Genomic DNA, 11,029 nt, shown 5'->3' with positions numbered 1-11,029 from the left:
ATTAAATGCTTTACATAATTTGTCTCATCTGGTCTGCAGGAGAATCCTAGGAGCTAGGTTTGGCATGTTTTATAGGATAGTGTAGCGTAGTGGTTAATAGCACAGATACTGGTGCCAAAGTACCTGCCTTTGAACCTTTATTTTGTCCCTCAGGTGCTTTGGGACCATCTGACTGTGGGCCGGTGGTCCAACCTGGAACAGGAGGATGGCCACTTCATAGTGGTAAGGGGTGAGTGAGGTGCTAGACATGAGATGCTTGGAGCTCCACCTGGTTGTGATAGACACTGGACCAGTACCAGGACACACTGCCCTTGTCTTGCAGAGGAAGAGCCTATGCTCAGAGAGATTATTCTGCTTTTTCTAAGCGTTTGCATCTTTTCATTTTTGTAAGGTTGGTTCTTTATTGTGAAACAAAGGGAAAGGGGCTGATTAATGCAACCAAGAAAAAGAAAAAAAAATTAAGAAGTTATACTTAAGTACAATTACTTAAGTGTATTTTCAAGAATCATTTGTTTAAGAAAAGCCTTCTACCTTGTTTACTTCTGTGATAATTTGAGCTGGTTATAGCCTGAGAGGGGTGGTGGCAGGCAATACAATAACAAAAGAGCTCATATTTTAAGAGCTATCAACAAAGCTAATGCATTTTCATTTTCTACTTATGATATCAAAAGACTTTCCCTAGTGATGGATTATTTCTATAATGACAAAGGCATTTTAATACAACTAGATGCGTTCCAAGAGTTTATTCTTCATTTGGCAGTGGCTGGATGGTGTTGCTCATACGTACTACCTACATATATTTTTTTTTCCATTTTATTCAGGCATATATAGAGAGTGATGAGATTTCCCTCTTCTTTATAAGGGTAAGTTAAAACTAAACAGCAGTCTGGGCACGGTGGCTCTCACCTGTAATCCCAGCACTTTGGGAGGCTGAGTCGTGCAGATCACTTGAGGTCAGGAGTTCGAGACCAGCCTGGGCAACATGGTGAAACCTCATCTCCACCAAAAAATAGAAAAATTAGCCAGGCGTGATGGCGTGCCTGTAATCCCAGCTACTTGGGAGGCTGAGGTGGGAGAATCCCTTGAACTGGAAGGTGGAGGTTGCAGTGAACCCAGATCACACCACTGCACGCCAGCCTGGGTGACAGAGCGAGACCCTGTCTCAAAGGTGCAGACATGGCCAAGTCCAAGAACCACACCACACACAACCAGTCCTGAAAATGGTACAGAAAGGTTATCAAGAAACCCCGATCACAAAGATATGACTCTCTTAAGGGGGTGGGCCCCAGGTTCCTCAGAAACATGCACTTTGCCAAGAAGCACAACAAGAAGGGCCTAAAGAAGATGCAGGCCAACAACGCCAAGGCCATAAGTGCATGCGCTGAGGTTATCAAGATCCTTATAAAGCCCAAAGAGGTTAAGCCCAAAATCCCAAAAGGTGTCAGCTGCAAGCTAGATCGACTTGCCTACATTGCCCACTCCAAGCTTGGGAAGCATGCTCGTGCCCGCATTGCCAAGGGGCTTAGGCTGTGCCAGCCAAAGGCCAAGGCCAAGGATCAAACCAAGGGCCTGGCTGCAGCTCCAGCTTCAGTTCCAGTTCAGGCTCCCAAAGGTGTCCAGGCCCCTACAAAGGCTTCAGAGTAGATATCTCCGTGTCCAATGTGAGGACCGAAGGACTGGTGTGAGCCCCCTGGGCTACCATCTGCCTGGGGCTGGGATTCTCCTGTGCTATTTGTACAAATAAACCTGAGGCAGGAAAAAACAAAACAAAACAACAACACAAACAACCAACTAAACAACAACAACAAAAACCAAATAACAACAACAAAAAACAACAAAAGAGCAGATATTCGGACATTCGAACTACTGGTAGCTTTTTCTAAGCCTTTGAGGTGACTTGAACGACAGTCAGTGATAATAAGCAATAGCTTTCTTCTCTTTGCCCGTAGTGGTGGGCAAAGGGAGATGGAGAACACCAAGAGAGAGGGTGTGCGTTTGTGTGGTGAGCTATTCAGTCTTATTTATCTTATCAATTTCTAAATTCTCCTAAGTTTGACTCAAATTCTTACCTATTCTCAACCTATGAGTCTCAGTCTTGGCTACATTTTTAAAGTATTTGGGATCTTACACACTAATTAACAGATAATATGTATACATGATGTACATATATATTTATTAGATTGGTGCAAAGTTATTGCAGTTTTGCCATTAAAAGTGTGGCAAAAACCACAATTACTTTTGCTTCAGCCTAATACACACATGTATATGCCCATACACCTAGACACCTATATGCATACACAGACCCTACCCTTTGATGTTGGCTCCAGCAACATCTCTACTAACTCTCTAACCTAATTGACTTAGCTACCACTGTCTTTCCAGGCTCTCTACTTTCTATGCAGATATGTGCTTTGCTATAGTTATTCCCTCACTGGAAGCATTTTCTCTTCCCTTTCTCCCTTCTCCATTCCTAATCCTCTGTGTGGAGCCTTTGATTGCCTTTGGACTTCCCATCAGCGTTTACCTCAATTCTCATTTTGGCTTTGAATTATGTAGGGCTTTCTACTTAACTGTTCCAAGAATATCTATCTTGCTTTTTCAATTAGACTAATGACCAGGTTAGTCTAATTAAATAAAAGAGAAAGATATTTCTTTTATCTTTATATTTTTCTAATGCCCAAGACTACATGTGTATCTACCATAGTGCCACATGCTTAGTAATCATTACTTGAAGGAATGAATTTCATCCAGGCTATCCACATTCATAGTTTAAAGGAAACACCTGTTGATCAGAAGAGTTTTAGGCTGTAATCAATCTATTAACCACAATCATTACCTACAACTCATCTATTTTAAAAACTAATTAGGGCCGGGCGCGGTGGCTCAAGCCTGTAATCCCAGCACTTTGGGAGGCCAAGACGGGTGGATCGCGAGGTCAGGAGATTGTAGACCAACCTAGCTAACACGGTGAAACCCCGTCTCTACTAAAAAATACAAAAAACTAGCAGGGCGAGTTGGCGGGCGCCTGTAGTCCCAGCTACTTGGGAGGCTGAGGCAGGAGAATGGCGTAAACCCGGGAGGTGGAGCTTGCAGTGAGCTGAGATCCGGCCACTGCACTCCAGCCTGGGCGACAGAGCAAGACTCCGTCTCAAAAAAAAAAAAAAAAAAAAAAAAAAAAAAAAAAACTAATTAGTTAAAATTTTAAATTGAGTAAAAATTATATATATTTATTATGTAAAACATGATGTTTTGAAAACGTATACTTTGTGGAGGGGCTACATTAAGTTTAACACCACATGCGTTACTTCATAAACATTTTTTTTTGTGGTAAGAACACCTAATGCCTACTTTTGGCAATTTTCAAGAACACACTGCATTGTCATTAATGATAATTACCATCTTGTACAATAGACCTCTTGAACTTATTCCTATCTAACAAAAGTTTTGTAAGTTTTGACCAATATCATTCCAACACCCTCACCTCCGTCTGAAAAATCCCCGGTAATCACCATTATACTTTACTTTTATAAGTTCAACTTTAAAAGATTCCACATATAAGTGAGACCATGTGGTATTTGCCTTTCAGTGCCAGGCTTATTTCACATATCATAGAGTCCCCAAAGTTCATCTATATTATCACAAATGACAGGATTTCCTTCTTTATACAATGGGAATAGTTTTCTATTGTATGTGTACAACATTTTCTTGATCCATTCATCCACTGATGAACACTTCAGTGGACTCCATATCTTGGTTACTGTGAATAACCCAGCAGTGAACATGGGGTTGCAGGTATCTCTTTGTTGTATTGATTTTGATTCCTTTGGATATATACCTAGTAGTGGGATTGCTGGATCATATGGTTGTTCTATTTTTATTTCTTTGAGCAACCTGCATACTGTTTTTCAGTAAGGGTTTACCAATTTACATTCCCAGCAGTAACGTGCAACAATCCATTTTTTGACTTTAACCATATAAACAATCACCTATGTAACCTTTCTTCTCGGATGTCTAAAAGGCACTGAAACCTGTCATCTGACCCTCTGACTATGTCAAATGCCTTGTCAGATGCTCTTATATTTATATCTCCTTTAAAATTTTACATTTATTTGTGCAATTATTTGCTTAATCTCTGATTGCCTCATTGGACCATAGCCCAACGAGGGGCAGAGAATATGACTGTTTGACTAACTATTCTATCTTTCATATATATCAGAAGGAAGAAATGAAAGAAGGAAGGAGGGAAGAAAGAAATGGGAGGAAAGAAAAATGAAAGAATGAGAAATGTTCACAGTCTATTGCTAAAAGTTCAAAGCCTGTTAGTTCCTTTAGCTGTATGTTTGATGTTTCTTTGCAGACTAAACTAATATTTCCAAACAAAATCACTTTTAAAATTTAACACCAAGCTCAATTTTCATTTCAAAATTGTGCCAGTTATTGAAAATGTTTTATTATTATATGGTGTCACAAATGGTCTGGAAGCTCTCTCAAACATGCTGGGCATGTGGTATTGGGTGTCTATGGCTATCTCCTAAAGACAGCTTATCTAGTTATTGCTAAACAAACAAAAAAGAAAAAGGAAAGAAAGGAAAGAAAAAACAAAAACAAACAAACAAAAAAAACCCTGATGAAGTAATCATCATGCTGTGTGTAAAATAAGTGCAGCAAATAGCTCTATAAAATAATATTTTTAAAAGATACTTTTTCATTTTGTTTTGTTTTGTTTAATGTCCCAGAACCTTCCAATTGAGAGTTAAAAGAAACTACTATAGTGAATAAAGTTGGTTAAAATTCAGGACAAAACCACAAATGCAGAAAAAAGAAAAGGGGTTGTGGGAAATTCAGAATGTATATTTACATCCTAAACAGTAAAACAAACATAGAAATAAAAATTTCATTCTTCTCTAGGATGAGACAGGATCCTCCCAAGATGGTCCTCATATTAGTCCATTTTCACACTGCTGATAATGATATACCTGAGACTAGGTAAAATTTAAGGAAAAAGAAGTTTAATGGACTCACAGTTACACATGACTGGGGGGGCCTCACAATCACGGTGGAAGGTGAAAGGCACATCTTACATGGGGGCAGGTAAGAGAGAAAATGAGCAAGCAAAAAGGGAAACCCCTTATAAAACCGTCAGATCTCATGCGAGGTATTCACTACCATGAGAGCAATATGGGAGAAACTGCCTCCATGACTAAATTACCTCACACCAGGTCCCTCCCCCAACACATGAGAATTATGGGAGCTACAGTTCGAGATAAGAACCATATCAACCATATCAGTCCTCAAACAGAAGGCTTACCCAGGTCTGTTGGAAGCGACTTTCCACTGTCAGTGTCCAAACTATCCCCAAATATTTATTGTGAAATGTTTCTTCTAGATCTTGAGATCTCTAAAATGAGAAAAATTTTTCCCATTTATCTTAATGAAGATTGCCTCTACTGCTGGCTGGACATCAGGAGATCATTCAGCTCTGCTAGTATTTGCCCTCCCTTGGAAGTCTTGCAGGTACCTTTCTCACCTGGAGTTCTCTAACTTTGAGAACTCTAAATTTCCTCCATTGTTTTCTTTAAAAAATAGATTTGAAAGCATCATCCTCTAAAGAGTCTGTTGTAATAATTCTAGAGTGGTGGGTCCAGGAATTTGTTTTTATTTCATTTCATTTTTAAGGCACCATAAATGACTCTAATGAATCACCCCAGGTGAACTCAATGAGAAACACAGCATTACAATTCTTGGCCCTTGAGAAAAGTCATATCTACACGGGTTTTATTTGCCCAATTATGTCAGCAGAGACTTATATTTAATATGCTGGTTTCTCTTAAATTAAAAAATAGTCTTCTTTTCCCCTGTGTTCTACTATAGTTCTTTCCCTCTCTCTCCCCTCCCCTCGAGTCCTACCTCCCCTCACCTCACAGATCTATACTTGGCTAAGCAGGATAATAACCCAGTTTCTTCAGATTTTGTGTAGCACAATTTGTATGCATCTTATCTTGATATATCTTTTCTTTCTAATACCTCTTAACCCCCAATGTTCTCCCTTTTTCTTCAACTAATGTACTCTTTAGGGATATCAGTCCACATGTGTGAGAGCCCTTACTATACCATTTCTGTTCTTCAGGGTATTGTTTTTCTTTGTATTCATACTTTACTGCTTTTTTAACATATTTAATTTTTTTATTAGGAAAGACATTGTTAAACTTCTATCACTTTTGGTTGAGGGTTGGGTAGCGGAGTGTGATGATGACAGCTGAATATGATCCTTGAGCAGCATGGGTTTGAGCTGCAGGGGTCCATTTATATATGGATTTTTTTTCAATAAAAGTTGGTCCCCGCTTAGGGGTGCATTCCACATTCACAACCAGATGTGAGTGAAAAATACAGTATTCGAGGGATGCCAAACTTGAGAATATGGAGGGCCCACGTTTTGTATATGCAGTTTCCTCAGGGGTGACTACAGGACTTCAGTGTGTGCAGATTTTGTTTTCCGTGGATGGCCCTGAGATGAATTCCCTGCAGGTATCAAGTGACAATTGTACACACACTACACACACACACACACACACACACACACACACATGTCTTTGCTAATAATCCAAAAACTGTGCTTCCTAGATCTGACGATGGTATCTGATGATGGTCCAATCAGAAGACAGAAACCACTCGAGCCTTTCAACAGAGGCAGCTTCATTCAGGAATTTATCCTTAGGGAAGGGAAGATCTGAGAAGCCAAATGGAATGGTTAAAACACTCAGGAGATTAGTAACAGCTGGAAGCTATGCTCACTCTTTGGAGAGACATAGGGAGGCAGTGGTGTTGGTGGTGTTACCAGAACATAGGAACCAGGGTCTCCTTCAGGGAGTGAGAATCACAACAGGGACATGGTAAAATCTAGAGTTCCATGGAAGACACCACTGCTGGGTGTGCTGTGTGAAGCAGAGCAAGAGGGAGAAATGCCCCTACTCCTTCCCAATATCTGACTTCTTTCTTCTTGCCCTCTAGTCTTCTGCCAGTACTATCCAATGGTTAAAACTATGTGGAATCCAGATGACAAGGGATCCTTGAAATGTAGTTCCTTAAAGGAAGAGCAGAAAATGGATTTAAGAGAAAAAGACACACGACTGGCACAGTTTCTATACAAGCACGAGCTTATATGACATATGGAGTCTGCCTTTTCTATCCAAGCAGAAATTACTCCCCGTAGTGAGTTACTAAGTATGTACATCCCAGCTAGCCACAGAACCCGGAAGGGTCCTCAGACGATCCTTAATCTGGAGCCAACAAATGACACCAAAGAATATCAAACTGTGTATGGGACCAGATGTAGATGGTGCAGACCCCAGAAAGAGCTGCAGCAGACTGTATCCAGCAATTGTGTTTTATGCTATTTAGTTTTTTTTTGACCCAGCATAATGATGGAACCTCCACGTTGTATGCTGGTGTCTCTTCACCTTTTCTACTGCCTTGCTGACCATTCTATATTTAGATCATTTCAATTTGGTTTGGTTAATTCCTCCTCTGAAAATGTCCTCTTAGTATAACCTACTGACTGCCAAATCCACTGGTAACTTTTCTTGGGTATTTCAGTTGGCTATTTAGTAGCATTGAAAACTGTGGAGTACCTTCTTCCTCTTTAAAACTTTATAGACTTCATTTAAGATAATATTTTTTTGCTTTTCCTCCTAATTTTGACTACTCTTTCTTCACTTTTTAATTTTTAATTTTTAGGTTCAGGGGTCCATGTGCAGGTTTGTTATGTAGGGAAGTTGTGTGTCATGGGGGTTTAGTGTATAGATTATTTTGTCATCTAGGTAGTAAGCATAGTACATGATAGGTAGTTTTTGGAACCTCCTCCTCCTCCCATCCTCCACCCTCAAGTAGGCCCCGGTTTCTATTGTTCCCTTGTTTGTGTCCATGTGTACACAATGTTTAGCTTCCTCTTATAAGTGAGAACACACAGTTTTTGGTTTTCTATTCTTGAGTTAGTTCACTTAGGATAATGGCCTTCAACTCCATCCTTGTTACTGCAAGGGTCATGACCTCATTCTTTTTTTAATGGCTGTGTAGTATTCCATGGTGTATATATACCAAATTTTCTTTTTCCAATCCACCGTTGATGAGCATTCAGGTTGATTCTATGTCTTTGCTATTGTGAATAGTGCAGAGATTAATATACATGTGTTTTTATGAAATCATGATTTGTATTCCTTTGAGTAAGTATTTAATAATGAAATTGCTGGGTCAAATTGTAGTTCTATTTTAAGTTCCTTGAGAAATCACCAAACTGCTTTCCACAATGGCTGAACTAATTTACATTCCCATCAGCAATGTATAAGCATTTCCTTTTCTCTGCAACTGTTGTTTCCCTCACCAGCATCTGCTGTTTTTCTACTTTTTAACAATAGCCGTTCTGAATGGTGTGAGATGGGATATCATTGTGGTTTTCTGTGCATTTCTGTAACAATTAGTGATGTTGAGCAGTTTTTTAAAATATATGCTTGTTGGCTGTGTGCACGTTTCCTTTTTGAATAGTGTCTGTTCATGTCTTTTGCATACTTTTTAATGAGGTAGTTTGTTTTTTGCTTGTTAAGTTGTTCAGGTTAATATGAGACTTTTGTCAGATGCATAGTTTGCAAATATTTTCTCCTGTTCCATAGGTTGTTTACTACATTGAAATTTCTTTTGCTGTGCAAAAGTTTTTTAGTTTAATTAACTTCCATTTGTCAATTTTTGTTTTTGTTGCAATTACTTTTGGTGTCTTCACTATGAACTCTGCCAGCGCCTATTTCCAGAATGATATTTCCTAGGTTTTGTTTTATAGTTTTAGGTTTTTCATTTAAGTCTTTAATCCACCCTGAGTTAATTTTCACATACGGTACAAGGAAGGGGACCAGTTTCAATCTGCATATGGTGAGCCAGTTATCCCAGCACCATTTGTTGAATGGGAAATTCTTTCCCATTGCTCGCTTCTGTCGACTTTTTTTTTTTAAAGATCATGGTTGTAGGTGTGTGGCTTTATTTCTGGGTGCTCTATTTTATTCCATTGGTTTATGTGTCTGTTTTTGTACTGGTACTCTGCGTTTTGATTACTGTAAAGTTGCAGGTTAGTTTGAAGTCAGATAATGTGATGCCTCCAGATTTGTTCTTTTTGCTTAGAATTGCTTTTTCTATTCAGATTCTTTTTTGGTTCCATATGAATTTTAAAATAGTTTTTTTTTCTAATTCTGTGAAAGATGTAGTTGGTAGTTTGATAGGAATAGAGTTGAATCTGTAAATTGCTTTGGGTGGTATCGACATTTTAACAATATTAATTCTTCAGCCTTTTTTTCTTTTCTTTCTCTAATTGCCTTTTAGTTCTAAATATTTGTGTTCTCAAGAACTCCAAAATTGGGCTTTTTGCCTTCTCCCAGCCCACTCCCCTGTTTTACTGATATGTGTTCCCTGGACTGTCTCATGCTATGAAATCAATATAACCTATGTCCTTTCAAATGTCGTATCTTCTTTTTACACTGGAAGTGTTTCCTAAACTTTAGGTCTGCATTTCAGTTGTCTACAGATCACCTTCATGGGCAAGTGTTACCTCAAATTCAGCATGTCCAAAACCAAAGCTATTATTTTCTCTCCTTAAACCAATTCATATCTCAGTTAACAGTAGCATATTAACTGGAAAAACCTACTAATCTCTCTGACCTCCTCCAAGGTGAATTGTCATCTGTGCTTTTAGGACGTATAATTTATTACTCTACGTTTTGGTGTGAATGTTTGTTCTCCTCCCAAATCCAAATGCTGAAACCTATTCACCAATGCAATGGTATATGGAGGTGGTACAGTTTGGAGGTCATTAAGTAATGATGATAGAGGTCTAATGAATGAGATTAGCGCCCTTATAAAAGAGGTCCAAGAGAGTGCCATTATCCTTTCCTGCCCTGTGCAGACACAGCGACAAGGAACCATCTATAAGAACCAGGAGATAGGCCCTAACCAGACACCAAACCTGCCAGTGCCTTGATCTTGGACTTCCAGCCTCCAAACTGTGAGAAATAAATATCTGTTGTTTATAAGCCACCCAGTTTATGTTTTTTTTTTCTTATATCAGCCTGAACATACTAAGGCACTCTCATATTTATTTATTTTTTTGTGGTGAGTTTTTATTTGCCTGTTAGTTTATAGATTGTGACTTCATCAAAAGCAGGGACTGTATCTTATTTATCTCTGAATTCCCAGGCCTAACTCACTACAGGCCTTATTCTCATTATCCCCTTCCTTCTCAGATCCTGATTACCCTTCAAAAGAAAATGACAATGTATACATTTGTTTACACATTTGGAGAATTCATGGTGTCTTTTATTTTCTTAACTGTTTTTACTTCAGTTGCTTACATTTTCTAATTATTTTAGAGTTTGGACATACCTATTTTATTTTCACTTGCCTGAGCATATGAATTCCAGCCATTTGAGAAATACACATGTTTTTGTTTGTTTTTGTTTTTTGAGATGGATTCTTACTCTGTCACTCAGGCTGGAGTACAGTGGCATGATCTCGGCTCACTGTAACCTCTGCCTCCCTGGTTCAGGCAATTCTCCCACCTCAGCCTCCCAAGTAGCAGGGATTACATGTGTGTGCAACCACACCCAGCTAAATTTTGTATTTTTAGTAGAAACGGGGTTTCACCATGATGGCCAGGCTGGTCTCGAACTCCTGACCTCAGGTGATCCACTTGCCTCAGCCTCCTAAAGTGCTGGGATTACAGGCATGAGCCACTGCTGCCAGCCGAGAAATATACATGTTTTGAACCATAAGAAATCGATTTGTCTAGAGCATGAAGTTCATTGCACTGGAAATTTTACTGGTCTCCTATACCATATTTATCTTTATAATGTAGATGAAGAGGAAAAATGAGAATCTTTGATAATTTGTTGTTGTTGTTCACCACAGAGTTCCATAGATTTTGACTGTAACCTTGTTTTTTTTTTACAGTAACATTTTTATTGTACTTGGAAGAAGGTACTTACTTATAAAAAAC

General features: G+C 38.9%; 1 pseudogene; it reads left to right on the top strand.

The window, feature by feature from the left end:
- The first annotated feature begins 1,176 nt into the window (after positions 1-1,176).
- LOC104670744 lies at positions 1,177-1,644 on the top strand (annotated as a pseudogene).
- Positions 1,645-11,029: the final 9,385 nt, after the last annotated feature.

The sequence above is a fragment of the Rhinopithecus roxellana genome, chromosome 3 (assembly GCF_007565055.1).
Source record: "Rhinopithecus roxellana isolate Shanxi Qingling chromosome 3, ASM756505v1, whole genome shotgun sequence".
Classification (NCBI taxonomy): Eukaryota; Metazoa; Chordata; class Mammalia; order Primates; family Cercopithecidae; genus Rhinopithecus; species Rhinopithecus roxellana.
This window is presented reverse-complemented; position numbering and strand designations above follow the sequence as displayed.